This window comes from Schistocerca gregaria, chromosome X (genome assembly GCF_023897955.1).
Source record: "Schistocerca gregaria isolate iqSchGreg1 chromosome X, iqSchGreg1.2, whole genome shotgun sequence".
In the NCBI taxonomy this organism is placed as follows: Eukaryota; Metazoa; Arthropoda; class Insecta; order Orthoptera; family Acrididae; genus Schistocerca; species Schistocerca gregaria.
Window position 1 is genome coordinate 205,424,895 of NC_064931.1, and position 16,122 is coordinate 205,441,016.

Below are 16,122 nucleotides of genomic sequence, written 5' to 3' on the forward strand. Positions count from 1 at the left end.
CTTACGCAGATAGTGCAGAAAAACTTTTTTTTATTATTTTGCTTATAGGAGTACAAAAAGTTGTACATGATTACCTAAGTTTTGTTTCTTTCAAATGGCTCTGAGCACTATGGGACTTAACAACTGAGGTCATCAGTCCCCTAGAACATAGAACTACTTAAACCTAACTAACTTAAGGACATCACACACATCCATGCCTGAGGCAGAATTAGAACCTGTGATCGTAGCGGTCGCGCAGTTCCAGACTGAAGCACCTAGAACTGCTCGGCTACAACGGCTGGCTTTGTTTCTTTCAAGAAAATACTGCTGGATATACTATGTCTCAAAGTTGCCACACACTCATCAGAGCACTGTTGACTGTTGTGCTATGGAGTCAGACAAATGACTATATCCCAGAAATTATTTAATAGGCGAAAGTGAAAGTTTTCCAGTGTTCACTAGGAACATGTCAAACATTCACACAAAATTACAGCAATATCCATGATGGTCATGGGGGATTGATTTTCGCAATTAGATGACTCAGCATTAAAGTCACTTCACCCAATTCATTCTCTTCTATTTGGCCCTCTAACGACAGTTCATTAAAATACCACAATGTAGGAACCTATACCCTCCATCTTACTTGAAAGGACTGGAGAACTCCTCCTCCCCCCCCCCCCCCCTTACTCTCTCACTTGTGCGTTGGGCACAGAATACCAATTTTCTTCTTAACCACTTCTTGCATTATGTATAGTTGGGAGAGATGACATCTACCATTTTGGTAATTACCAGTGCTATTTTGCTTTTATCCTTGATTGTCGCTTCCATAGTTGTGGAAACTCATGATACAGTGAGATAAGCTGTAATTAAACTATTTATCATCAAACATATGCAGAAAACAACACAATGTTTGCAGATCTTGCTATATTTCCTTCAATATTAATTCCTGGCAAATAGATCAAACATGCTCTATGTCTTACAAACACATCAAACAACACTGTATGCAGTCAAACATTTAGCAAACATAACAAAATTTGACAAACTGTTTGACAATTTACAGGAGCCTTTAGGTTGGGAAGATCAATGCTGTTTTTAGTCTGCACTACTCACTCCTAGTAGTTTGACAGTTAAAACACTCAACTGTACGAGTTAGGGTATACATTGGTTGGAAGTTTTACTGAGGTTAGGCAGCCCTCGTTTTCCCCAGCACATGCGCACACCTATCAAATCAATTACAGGGGCTTACATTGTAAAATGAAATCTGTATCATCTCTAAACTGTTTTTTCCTGATACAGATAAAGCAATGATAAAGTGAAAGCACTATCAAGTCACAATCTCCCCGCGCCCCCCCCCCCCCCCCCCCCCAAGATTCACCAGGGTTTAAATCAATTTACTTATACAAGCATTAAAAAATTTAAGTGGTCTATAAAAATAAGTTGGAAATTAACAAGTGTAAAATAATTAAAAACAAAGTCTACTTGAAAATTATTTTACTACTTCAGTAAAAAAGGTAATAGCAACTTGCATTTAAACATTAGGTTTAATAATTGATCAATTTGTTACCACAACCAGATTTTCTGCTTAAACATGTTTGCTTCACCAACTCACACCTGATTGTCACCTCCCAATCTGACCTACACTTCAGGCTGTGCTAGAGGTCAGTGTCGCCACAAGCAAGGTGTTGTCCACCACACAATTTTAGCCAGAAACCTGCAGTACCAACCTTTCAAATATAAGACTAGGAAACTCTTTCTCCATTTTATTTCATACCTCTCAGTCGTCTTTACACACTGTCAACATATTATACGGTGCAATAAATATTCTGTACTTCGATGTTTAAATTTGTTAGATGACTAATAACTCAGTCTTTACATCTGGGTTTCAAGTAGATAACTTTCTAACGTGCAAAGAACAATGCAGTATCAAATACTACGTAATTCTTAAAAAGTCTATTTAAAAAAAAAAAAAATTATGTGACCAATGCATCACTTCAAATATCTATTGCCTTGCACATATAAGAATTTGCAAGTTTCCCTCCACGGGATTTACAGTGTTCTGCAGTACTTAGACAGCAAAGAAATACTGACACTGGTTTTATAATTCAGTTATTTCCATGCATAGTTTTAGGGTGTTTTTTTTTATATTTTTATTGATCCATACTGTCAGTCTTTTGCTCAAGGCCAAAATACACTCTTCTGGCAAAGAGACTCCAGTAACATAATTCAAATACAAGTTGCAATACACAGAGACATTTTATGTACTATGAACACTACTTTATATCTTAGTATATGTCTACAATAGAACAGAAATCCTCAAAATGCCTACACATGGCACTATGTTCACAACAAATGGTTTCACACAAAAATGGACCAAGATCAGCACTAGTACGTATTATGTTCACAGAAATGTTGCTGATCATTGGTTGACACACAGAAACCATGAAATGTTTTGATTACTTTATTGCATCATGCCACTATCGTACGCAAATAAAATGTTCACCATCTGATGGTAACTCACTGTACAGCAGCTGTTCCATGAATCATATACCACCACAGAACCATGTCCAGGACATCTAACAAGATACCATTATCTCTAACAAGCCATACATAAACTTCCACTAATTTCTATGTTAAGTTACCAATTGTGTGTCCCCATGATTGTCATAATCACACAGCTTAAATCGAATTTCAAACACTTGGTAGACAGCAGAATTACATTCAAAACAAAATTCTTATTATTCGAACATTCCATCCACACCATAATGTTCACTTCTATTCTCCCAGTAAGTGTGATACCATGTATATTCACACAATATCAATCATATGAGTCTCTTGATACGGGGAAATATAATTCATAAAAATAAACTGTTGATAACATAGGTATTATTTCATGAGTACATTGAAATATGTGCTGCTTGGCATATACAAATTAACACTGATGAAATTAACTAGGTATGAGTGTTCTGTATGGATACGTGAAGACACCAAACTTCAGGACTCCTTTCAATTAAAACTTTATTCAGTATTTACATCTGACCAGCATCTTGTGAGCAGATTAAGTCGTTGCCATGTTACTTTAGCGCAGAATGTTAGAAAGTCATACTAACCAACAAAATGTAGCCTTCCCATCCGCCCCACTGTAATTATACAAACTTTGCAACATGTTGTTCACGTCTCCTGTGACCAAATACTATGCAACAAAGCGCGAACTCTCCCTAACTTCAAAATTCCTATACGACATACGCAGAAAATCAATGTGACGTTGTGACCCAGCGTGCCTTTATTTACATATACGCTACCAGCGTTGCCAACTTGATGACATCACTTTGTTCTAAAAATGAATCACAAGTCGCTAGAAAAAGTCATCTCTGAACGCACAGGCGCTAAAAAAGGCATCAGAATGTTTTACAATAATAATCGCATTGAAGTAAACCAAATGCAACACAAGCAATTTCATTACCATCGGACAACGGTGAAAGTTTCGATCAGTGTTGTATTAAGAAGTGATGGAAAAATCTGTTAATTGTAAACATTTCTGGCACAGTTGAAATGTATATGATTTGCAAATAAATGGGTGCAGCTGTGGAAACCGTTTCATAATACGCATTTGTTGAGCAGCGTAGTAATTTTTCTTCAGAGTATGCATAATTAATTCACATTTCACGTAACACGCACCTAAGAGGCAAAGAATTTTTTTGTATATCGATCTCGATCGAAGTTCAGAATGCCCTTCCTATTTCAGAGCAGAGTGACTCAACATCCCTAACTTCTATCACGTTACGCCAACAAACCACAATTCTCGTGCAATAATGTTTATGTTTTAAAAAATGAAAATCATTTACAAATTAAACAGAATTAATTGTAATGCATAAAGCAGCAGCCTATAATACATTATTAACATCTATCGCTATAATCCTAAAGTAAGCGAAAAGAGTGAAAACACGTCGACTGTAAATCTTCCGCCTAGCTTCTGTCGTAGTATTTTATTCACTCCTTTGTCTAATGATTGATCGATGAGTTCCTTAACTATCAAAAATTCTCTTCGTGAATTTATTTTCCCCATAAAGTCTGTCAGCAGACATACTTACTATTATGCTGCAAGGAAAAATGTCAAGTTGCACAGATTACTGTAAAAATGATTTCTTGAGACTCCAGGTGCCAAATCTTTTACTTTTCTGCAAATACACTGGAGAACTGCGACTAGATTAAAATGTCACGAATTAATTTTAACTATTTTCAACTTGTACACTTATCTTACTACAGTACGTGCAAAATAGTTTTCCGAATCGAATAGCCGTGAAAACCTGCAGAGTCTGTACAACGCGCGAGTTTGCCAGACAACCAGGGAACGATATTCCGCTAGCAGAGTGTATCAAGAAATAAAATTTCTCCAGCAGCGGTTTAAACAGCAATGTATTCCGTTCGTATTATCAGATTTTTTTACTGAACACCTCTCTAGTAGTCTAACGTAGTTTGTCATTTGCTGATCTTTGCTCTATCTGAGATCGCTATTTTTAATACTACCATTCAATTAACGCTCACCTGTTCGTAGTCTGAAATGTTTCTATTTCATCTTCTTCTCCTGCCGCACAAGTTGAAGGCTGGTTGCTTTTCTACATCTACAGGTACATAGATCCTCCGCAAGCCACCATACGGTGCGTGGCGGAGGGTACCCTATTCCACTACTTGTCATTTCCTTTCCTGTTCCTCTCGTAAATAGACCGAGGAAAAAACGACTATCTATTTGCCTCCCTATGGGCCCTAATTTCTCGTATCTTATATTCGTGGTCCCAGCACGTAATGTATTGTTTTCAACAGTACAATCGTTCTACAATCAGCTTCAAACGCCGGTTCTCGTAAGTTTCTCGAAAAGAACGTCGCCTTCCCTCCAGAAATTTCCATCTGAGTTCCCGAAGCATCTCCATAACACTAAAGTGTTGCTCGAACCTACTGGTAACAAGTCTAGCAGCCCGTTTCTGAACTGTTTCTATGTCTTCCTTCCATCCGTCCTGGTACAGATCCCAGACATTTGAGCAGTAGAGATGGGCAAAACTGTTCTTTTCAGAGATCGTATCAGAACTGTTCACTCCCTGAAATGAACTAGCTCTTTTTCATGACTCACCACTCATTCACAATAGAAAATAAATGGAAGGCACATTGCCCTTTAAACTTGGTTCATTCCAGTACTATACCTGTATTTTGACCTTATTTGATCCTATTTTGAAGTAGCACAGATAATGAGTAAGAATTTTGTATTGTTTATTGAAATTTCCACGATATGACAAAGTTTTTGATTATTGATTTATTTTGGACTATCGTGGTTTTTTGGGTGATCGTAAAATGTTGTAACTTGATATTTACATTAACAATATATTTGGCTATAATGTATTAAAATTTCATTAACCACATACAAATACATTACAAGCTATATATTTTTGAAGTGAACGTTTCCTTCTGAAGACGCCTAAAATCGCAAAATCCGCACCAGAATAAGAAAAAAATATATAAATTTGACTGTAAGACTAAAGTGCTGCATATAGCTTTACGCAGAATAAAACAAGGGAAATATTGGTGTATCACATTTTGCGATACAATTATCGGTTCGCTCGTAATTAAAGCGTAAATTGGAGTGTCCATGATAAAAATCCTATAGTAAGAGGAGTCGTCAGGAACCTAATCTGATCACTTTAAACAAATAAAAATAAAATAAAAGCAAATGATGTACACATAACATAATAATGTAATATACTGTATATAGCGGTATTACTACGAAGAACAATATCCAGTAGAGACGAACTGCCGGCCACAGTGGCCGAGCGGTTCTAGGCGCTACAGTCTGGAGCCGCGTGTCCGCTATGGTCGCAGGTTCGAATCCTGCCTCGGGCATGGATGTGTGTGATGTCCTTAGGTTAGTTAGGTTTAAGTAGTTCTAAGTTCTAGGGGACTGATGACCTCAGCAGTTAAGTCCCATAGTGCTCAGAGCCATTTTTAGAGACGAACTCCGATGCAGAGGCACTGAGTCAAGCAGGTCGAGCCGCGAGCTGTATTACTGCATGAGCTAAGACCGCAGAGACCAGAGTGACACCTGAGTTGCTTTGCTCAACGCTCTGGCTAGAGTCGAGAACGGTGAGGTGAGCGTTGAGCGGGCGAGTTCCGAGGGTGAACGGCCACCAGTCACCTGCCCTGAGACAAATCGTCCGTTCTCTTGGGAGCAGGTTGTTGCAAGTAGTTCTTATGTTCTCCGCTAGCAGGCTCTCTGTCCTGTTGCTCGCACCAACTACCCAGAGGGCAGGACGTGCGACTGAAACGATCGCCGACGGAGTGCGATGCTAAGTTAAGGTGCGCCAGACACTGCAGGCAGCAGAGGAAGCACAGAGATGGCACGGCATATGTGAAACACAAAATCCAATGGGGCATTGCACAATGCAGACAGCCAAGGCAGAAGCAGGGCAGAGGCTGGCCCTGGCTGTGTTGTGTGGCGTGCAGTGTGCTCTGACCAGCAGAGGCCCCGCTGATCTGCTCCGACTTTCTCTCTCTCTCTCTCTCTCTCTCTCTCTTTCTCTCTCTCTTTCTCTCTCTCTCTGCTGTGGGAAACGTTTGGAGATACCGTTCTTTTTTTCTGAATCACTGATTGTTCACTCCTTTGAAAGATTCAACTCTATGAATCAGTTCAGGAGTGGATCCCCCATCTCTATTGAGCAGTACTCATGAATAGTTCGCACCAGCATCCTACATGCGATCTCCTTTACAGGTGAACCACTCTTTCCTAAAATTCTTCCGATTAACCAAAGTCGACTATTCGCCTTCCCTATCACAGTTCTTACATGCTTGTTCCACCGCATATCGCTTTACAACGTCACGCCCAGATATTTAAATGACTTGTCTGCCTCAAGCAGGACACTAGTAATACTGTATCCCAACATTACAGGTTTGATCTTCCTACTCATTTACATTAACTTCCATTTTTTCACTTTTAAGTCTAGCTACCATTCATCACATCAACTGAAAATTTTGTCTAAGTCGTCTTGTATCTTCCTACAGTCATCCAACTTCGACACCTTACCGTAAACCAAGGCATCATCAGCAAACAACTGCAGATTACTGCCCACCCTGTCCACCAAGACATTTATGCATGTAGAGAACAACAGATGTCCTATCACACTTCCCTGGGCACCCCTCACCGTACCCTACTCTCCGATGGACATTCGTCGTCAAGGACAATATACTGAGTTCTATTATTTAGGAAGTCCTCAAGTCACTCACATATCTGTGAACTTATTCCATATGGTCGTACCTTCATTAACAGCATGCAGTGGGGCACCATGTCAAATGCTTTCCGGCAATCTAGAAATATGGAACCGGTCTGTAGCCTTTCATCCATCGTTCACAGTATGTCATATAAGAAAAGGGCAAGCTGAGTTTCGCACGAGCGATGCTTTCTAAAACCATGCTGATTCGTGGTCATAAGCTTCTCAGTCTCAAGCAAGTTTATTGTATTCGAACTGAGAATATATTCATGGATTTTTCAGCAAACAGAAGCTAGGATATTGGCCTGTAATTTTAGGGGTCCACTATTTTACCCTTCTTATATACTGGAGTCACCTGCGCTTTTTTTTTCAGTCGCTTGGGACTTCGTGCTGGGCGAGAGATTCACAATAAATGCAAGCTAGGTAAGGGACCAATGGCATAGAATACTCTTTGCAAAATAGAACTGTGATTCCACCTGGACCTGGTGATTTATTTGCTTTCAAATCTTTCAGTTGTTTCTCTACGCAAGGTATGCTAATTACTACGCCATCCATACTGGAGTCTCTCCGAAGTTCAGATGTCGGTATGTTTGTACGATTCTCCTGTGTGAACGACTTCTTGAACGTGAAATTTAAAACTTCGGGTTTTGTTCTGCTATCTTCAACTACCACACCAGACTGGTCAACAAGGGACTGACTGGAAGTCTTAGACCCGCTTAGTGATTTTGCACAGGGCCAGAATTTTCTCGGGTCCTGTGCCAGATCTTTTGCTAAGATGTGAAGGTGGTAGTTGTCGTATGCTGATAATGAATTAAAAGTTTGAAATGTTTTATTCGATACTATACCTTTCTCAATCGAAATCATACTCATATTCGTCGTTTGCATCATTATCGTTTCAGGAGGGCCGCTGTAAGGTTATCCACTAGGAGATGGTTCGAAAAGCAAATCCTTAACCCAAGTGGAATCAGTATATTTACTTCAATCGTCCTTTTCTAGATACTCGAGGTGAATGGATCCGATGAGTCCAGAAAGTAATGGAATACCACATGCGTCGTTTTATCGCGGGAATATTTGCGTGTAAAATCGTCACTGTACCACTGGATATCATTTGGGGCTTCCCTGCGCATTTTCAGATAGCCGACCAATCGGCAACGGAACAGCTTCGATTATGGCATACCTGTTCGTCAAAGCTCTGTGGACTGATGTCGATATCGGGCAATATTCAACTATTCTGGGGCTGGTGAAGTTCGCACCCGACTTTCGTAATGCACCGGGTGATCAAAAAGTCAGTATAAATTTGAAAACTTAATAAACCACGGAATAATGTAGATATAGAGGTAAAAATTGACAACATGCTTGGAATGACATGAGGTTAGAACAAAAAAAAAAAAAAGAACAAAGTTGCCAAAATATCAGACAGATGGCGCTGGACTGCAAAACGACAGTGACTGTGCATAACAATCGTGTATAAAAGGAGCTGTAATGAGCGAGAGAGAATCAGATGCGCTGTCCGCAGCTCGTGGCCGTGCAGTAGCGTTCTCGCTTCCCGCGCCCGGGTTCCTAGGTTCGATTCCCGGCGGGGTCAGGGATTTTCTCTGCCTCGTGATGACTGGGTGTTGTGTGATGTCCTTCGGTTAGTTAGGTTGAAGTAGTTCTAAGTTCTAGGGGACTGATACCATAGATGTGAAGTCCCATAGTGCTCAGAGCCATTTTTTTTTTTTTTTCAGATGCGCCAGCAGTCGCAGCATGTAGACGTTACCTGAAAAGGCGCTTTTAGTGAAGCTGTATTATCAGAATGGAGAATGTGCTAGTTCAGCATTACGATCCTACCGCCATAGGAAGGAGATGCGAACGGGTAAAGGTCCATTGACAAATGTAGCTGTGGCGAGAATGATTTCGAAGTTCTAAGCCACGGGTTGTTTAGACGATAGACCCCGTAGTGGCCGACGGAGCACAAGGCGTAATGCTGCTGAGACAGTTCAGGAAGAAATGGAGACTGTAGCGGGTTCGTCTATGCACAGGGAAGTCGGCGCTCGTGCAGTCGCACGTCGCACCGGCATTCCATACACTACTGTTTGGTTGGCACTGATGCGTACCCTCCGATGCTATCCGTACAAAATCCATCAGCATCATGAACTGTTACCTGGCGATTTAGTGAAGCGGAGGGCATTTGCAGTGTGTGCGTTTCCCCCCAAAAAATAAATAAATAAATAAATTGTTCAAATGGCTCTGAGCGCTATGGGACTTAACATCTGAGGTCATCAGTGCCCCAGAACTTAGAACTACTTAAACCTAACTAACCTAAGGACATCACACACATCCATGCCCAAGGTAGGATTCTAACTTGCGACCGTAGCAGTCGCGCGGTTCCGAACTGAAGCGCCTAGAACCGCTCATGTATTGTTTACCCTTTTTTTTGCTTACTACATTATTTCACGGTTCACAGGTACTCTGTGTTCTTTAATTTGTCTCGATGGGACCTTTGGGTTTGGCTCGAGCAGCAGGTGGTCTGAATCTGCCAATCCTGTATTACAAAGTTCAGAGGATACCAGCAGTGAGGAGGCTGTAAACCAAGGCAGTGACAATCCCAGAAGCTCAACTTCATCAGAGGAACAAGATGAAAGGCAGTTAGCTAGGCTGGCTTTCTTCCCACAGCTTCAGAATTTGATCACTATCTCCCGGTATGTCTAAATTGTTCTTTTTTTTTGCTAAGCCACCGTTGCCAGGCTTGCTTTCGATGAAATAAACAAAGATAAACCCTTGATATTGGAAATGTTCCTTTAATTGCCTATATCTCAGGCTCGGAGAAATATGTAACCCATGAAACTGGATTCCAATCTGGGTTCCGTGCCTTGAAAATTTCTAGAGCCTCTTTAATTGATGCAGTGTTTTCTACTTGAATGAAGAATATCCCAACTACTAAATAGCATCATTAGCTTTCACTACAAAGAAAAATAATGGAATGTCATACTTCGTTGTCTTGTATGTTGCATCAAGCAAACATACCCTACCACACTTTTTTAAAAGTTCCCTTTGCCACTTGCGCTGGTAACAAAAAAAGCAATGGTTGCACTTTCCCATTGTCATCTGTAAACGATCTGAAAAAAAATCTCTCAGCCTTCGATTCCTTTTCCCACCCATTAATTTGATTCCTTAATGCATCTTGGTCAATAACAGTTTTCTTCAAATCTAACATATGGCTATAAATTGTACTATCTGTTGGGTAAAACATTATGTTCATACGATCTGGTCTGTTACAGAAACACTAAAGTGCACAATCCCCAAAAGTGTTAACGAACAGACTTTAGTTATGTTTTATTTGCAGCAAGTGTGTTTCTGTATTGCATCCTGGTCACTCACTGATTTCCTTACAACAAATAAGCTCTGAGCACATGGGTGTAAGTTGTTTAATCTGTGTGGTAAAACAATATTTGAGAAAAGCTTTTTCATTTATAAAAGAGTAGCAACTTAAAAAAACTTATGTACATTGCTCATAATTTGTTGTGTAGTCAGAATACACATGTTGCAATGAATAAATTCAGTTATGTAATTATCATTTCCTTCGACAATGAATCATATGAGCTAAACATGACATTAGAGGGAATAGCAATTTTCAAATAATATTTTTCTGTGCATACTCTTATGTGTGCATTGTTCCAGCTTACACACAATCTGTTGTTCAAAATGACTAGTTGTTACAGTGTTTTTAAAATGTTTATACTATTGTACATGTCAATGTATTTTATGTTTGGCATTTATGTAAGCACGCATGAACTATGTATGTGAATTGGACATATGAAGAAATGTCATTGTGTAATTATCCTTTCTGAGTGAAAACTAAACTCCATGTATTTCCTATTCAGATAATAAAACAATGTGGTATCAATTATGAAGTTTTCTTAATCATTTGCAATTACCCACTACAACCCACATATACGAAAGTAAAGTAGTTTGATTATGGTGCCTGAAACAAACTTACAGTTTTTAGGTTTATTTACTTCACTAGAGGATTAGAACTTTAAAAATGACATATACAGAGCCTACTACAGGGAAATTTCTACACCTGGTTTTGTCGTCCTGATTGTCATTTGCCCTTTCCTTTTGTATTTCTGGAGACTCTTGCTCACCTTACCATTCTTCTTTGGTACCACCATATGGGCACCAGGTAGACAATAATTCTGTATGGTGTTTTTTGGGGACAATAACTTAAGGCTACTAATTCTGAATGTTGTTAGAAATGTTATTAGCCCAGCAAAACTTGCTACCATTCTATCAAATAATTCATGGTTGTGAGTTTGTTGTAAATCTATAATAGGTATGTTTGAAGTTGTAAATAAACTGTCCTGAGTATCACTGTTAAAACTTAAGAAATAATGGTTCTAAAATTCATCTATTCTACTTTTGTAGTACACGATCTTTTATATCCAATTTGCCATTATTTTACAACAAATCGTGATCTGTCTCGTATGTTATGAGATATATTACATTTCAAATTGTAGATACCACAAGCACTTCAGTTTCATCATTGGCCACTAATGTTTTCCTGTGTAACATGGTGGTACCAATGTGGTAAGGGTTATAAAAAATGTCTGCCATGTTTTGATTGTGGTACTTCATATTATTTTAAACAACATTTTCCTTCACTATTGAAGCCAGAACATCAAGTAAACAAAAATCTATATAAGTGGGCCTGCTTGGCTTCGTATCTCATTACCTGAAAGAACCAAAATGGAAATCCTTTAACACAAGACGGTGTTAACAGAATTCACAATGTAAATTTTGCATTTCACCCACAGGAAGTACTATGGTGGGTTACTGGTCTGAGAGATGATATAAATCTTGCTCTAGCACTATTACAAGCAGAAAGCACTCCATAGATTTAATAAGCCTCCACTACACACAATGTGCAATAGAACAAGTGGTTTGCGTACCTGAATGTAATGGAACATGCTCCCATTCAACCTGAGCTAAACTTTATCACTTATCTCTCTGTACTGACTAAGGAATTACTGTACAAAATTTCACAAATTGAAGATATATTACATTTTTTAAACAATGTAACACAATTGCAACTGGTTAAAACACTGAAGTTCAACACAGACTGGCACACACTTACCGATGGATATTTCACTGCCAGGCACACAGTGCTAGGTGCTAGACTCTGCTGTGGCCTCAAGTGGCTACGTAGTGTCAGGCATCTAGTTCTACTGTGGCTGCCTGCAGCCACATGACAGACAGTGTGTTCAAGAAATAAAAAAGTATTTCTTATTGAAGTTATAATAGAAAATCTAATTTAAAAATGTGTCCAGAAATAGAGCTTGCCGAAAAGCACAACACAAACCTATTCATTGGGTGCTTCAGCAACACTATGGAGTGTGCAGACAATGGTCATTTGCTGTGCTTCTCATAATACACCACAGGATGCTACATGGACACAATCATGTAGCCCATTACTTTAGCCATGATGTGCAATTGTTCTGTGCAAACTTGTATAGATGCAAAACAATGGCACTCTAGCAATTTTAGGCCTGTACACAAATGAAAATCAATGGTATGCTGGTAAGAGCTGGCAGTTTATGAATCACACATTTATCTGTACAGTACATGTATGGTTAAGAAACATACCTGCTACACCCAGTACTAAAAGAGAAATAATGTTGTGGGGAGCTTTTAATGTATGTTATTTAACTGAAAGTGCTAAGAAAGACCTTAATTGTTCAGTGTTTTTGCAGTTTACAACCAGTTAGAGAGGTACAGTGAAAAATCTGCAACCATAAACTCTAGCTTATGACAGTCTCCTGTATATATAGTACTGACAGTTTAATATTAAACATGCTTAGATGAGATTTCATCACAATTTCAAGGGGTATTTCCACAGTCACCAAAAAATTGCCAATCTTCATAAATGATGGATTAAGGAAAACAATCATTAATGCAAAAAAGGAGCTTAATATTACTATTTCAGTATCTAAGATGACAAAATTAGTTGCTTCAAATTGTAGCAACGGTTAGTACTTCAAAAGGAAACTGATGCCTGAAAAATAATTAAAACTCCTTTGGAAACACAACAGAGAAGCCCAGCCCCATGAAAGGCTGTCCTCCCCTACCCTGGCCATTACTGTCTTGATCTGCATCCCTTCCTCCATGCCATTCTGTAAAAGTGTAGCTAGGAGCTTTTTCCATACGGGCTTTTGGTTCCCTCATCTCCATGAACATGCAAATATGGTCAAAGGCTTAGGATAAAGAGTATTCTGTGCACCCACTGTTTACTGTTACTCTTAATCTCGGTACAGTGCTTGCCAGTGTGTCATGCTAACAGTTATCAAACATAATTTTAATCACAATAAATAAAACAGAGAATTATTGACACCAGACTGAATTGAACACTTGATATTCTACTACATTTGTAGAGGAGACCAAGCTCTGCGACTTTTGCTTTCATGCCACGAAGTTGACTATGGTTTTATGCCATCGAAGAATAAAGGTCCTCAGTGTCCTAGCACAAAATACTCCATCACAAGTGTGGCTAAAACGACTGCAAATAACCTTTCTGAGAATGAGGGAATGGCAATGAACAACATGTACTAAATTCTGTGGGGGTGCACAGAAAAAAACAATACTAAAACAATGTTGTTACTCTATTAAAACTGTCTCCAATATCAGTATCTGAATGCAAACAAATGAAACCTACTGGTATGGGCTACCAAGCTATTTTCCAAAGAAGCTAACTACTTTCCATTCAGTATTAGCATATGAGGATACATTCCAAATAGAGATGAGCAATTTATAAATGATACAGTACACAAAAAGAAATTCAGTGATGTACTTTTTTAAACAATACAAATTGTTGCTGTTTACAGAATCCACCCTGCCCCTCAGGGTAAAAAAGGTTCAGAAGCTGCATATATTACGTCAACCAAATCACACAGTTACCTCAATATTTAGTTTGTGAATTATGTTTAATCTCCTACTACCACTCAGTTAGCCATATATTATTTTCACTTTTTATTAACACATTATTGCACACTATTGGTACAGTTCTGTATGTATGGAGCCATGATTGAGTGTGACTGGAGACAAGCCATGACTGAGTGTGACTGGAGACAGTACACTGCTCTTAATGAAAACAGTAGAACAATACATACATTTTCAGAAAAATAGCATTCACATGAGAGTACCGGTAATTGTTTCATAATTTATTTACATTTATTTTTAATTAGTCCTTTTTTTAAAAATAGTCGTCTGAAAATCCACGTTCAATTCTGAAATTGCAGATACGGCGTGGGAATGAATGTTCTAAATGATGTGCTGACATGAGTCATTTCATACATTAAGCAGCAAATATAGAGAAAGAACTCTTTGAGTCTGTGACAACTTTCGTTTTTTAATCAGACTTTGGTGAATATGTTGCAACAAACCAATTAATGCATTTTTCGATTCTATGTGCAATTTTCTGGAGTACTCTGTTACTATGGCACATCATTAATCAACTAGGGAAAGCACGTAAAATTTGGCAAATATAACTGGAAGACAGGTTGTACGCATATTTTGCCACGGAAACGAACAGATACAGGATAGTTTATTAGAATACAAGAGAAAACACTCTTATCCACATGTTAACTACATAGTTTTATTGCGTGGTTAACACACAGTCCTCCTCCTCAGAGACTCCATTTGAGACTGCACCCGAACTGCCGTGGCTGGCCTAAACTTACACATCAACTCGATTTGTACTCGGCGATCGACTTATCGACATACTTCGCGAACGCTGGGCTACGTCATTTTGACGTCACTTCCTTAGCTCATTCGGGTGAAACGAAGCTTTCCCTTGATGTGAACGCATTGCCATTTAGTAATCATGGAGAATTGGACTGGTGCGGAACGTGCAGTAACTGTGAGAGCGTATTACAAATATGGTGATAGTGCGACTGCCGCGCAGAGAACATTTCGACATCATTACCAGCTTGGACGTCATGGACGTGTCCCATCTGCGCATGCGATTACAACGTGGGTGCGTAATTTTGAAGAAACAGGATCTGCCTTGAAAAAGAAACCTCCAGATGGCATTCCAACGGTACGTACCCCAGAGAACATTGCAGCTGCTAGAGCTGCAATCGAGACAAGTCCTCGCCGCTCCGTTCGACAGCATGCATCTTCGCTAGGGATTAAGCGACGAAGCTTACAAAGAATACAGCACGAATTAGACTTCCATCCCTATAAGTTACAGATTGTGCAACACTTACATGAACGAGACGCAGCATCATGTATAGAGTTTAGTAGCCAGATATTGGGTAAAATCAACGAGAACGCGAATTTCCTTGGTAACTTATGGATATCAGATGAAGCCCATTTCCACCTGAACGGATTCTTGAACAAACAGAATTTTCGTTATTGGGCACAGGACAATCCTTGTGAGTTTCACCAGCAACCACTACATAGCACCAAGGTCACAATATGGTGTGCTGTATCATGTCATGGTGTTACCGGCCCTGTCCGCAGCTCGTGGTCGTGTGGTAGCGTTCCCGCGCCCGGGTTCGATTCCCGGCGGGGTCAGGGATTTTCTCTGCCTCGTGATGACTGGGTGTTGTGTGCTGTCCTTAGGTTAGTTAGGTTTAAGTAGCTCTAAGTTCTATGAGACTGATGACCATTGATGTTAAGTCCCATAGTGCTCAGGGCCATTTGAACTATTTTTTTTTTTTTTTTTTTTTTTTGCTATCGGCCCTTATTTTTTTGAACCGGAGGATGGTAGTGCAGTGACAGTAACATCCGCTCGATATGTTGAAATGCTTCAAACATACTTTACACCGAGACTGTACGAGCTTAATCTTAACGTCGAAAACATGTGGTTTCAGCAGGATGGAGCCACGTCACACACTGCTCGACAATCGATGGCAGC

At 39.4% G+C, this 16,122-nt stretch overlaps 1 protein-coding gene across 2 annotated transcripts in view; it reads right to left on the reverse strand.

Annotated features, from left to right (window-relative positions):
- The window catches only part of LOC126299187 (intracellular coagulation inhibitor 3-like), a 165,578-nt gene that overhangs the window by 22,426 nt on the left and 127,030 nt on the right, over nt 1-16,122 (reverse strand). The gene's annotated exons all lie outside the window — the stretch shown is intronic.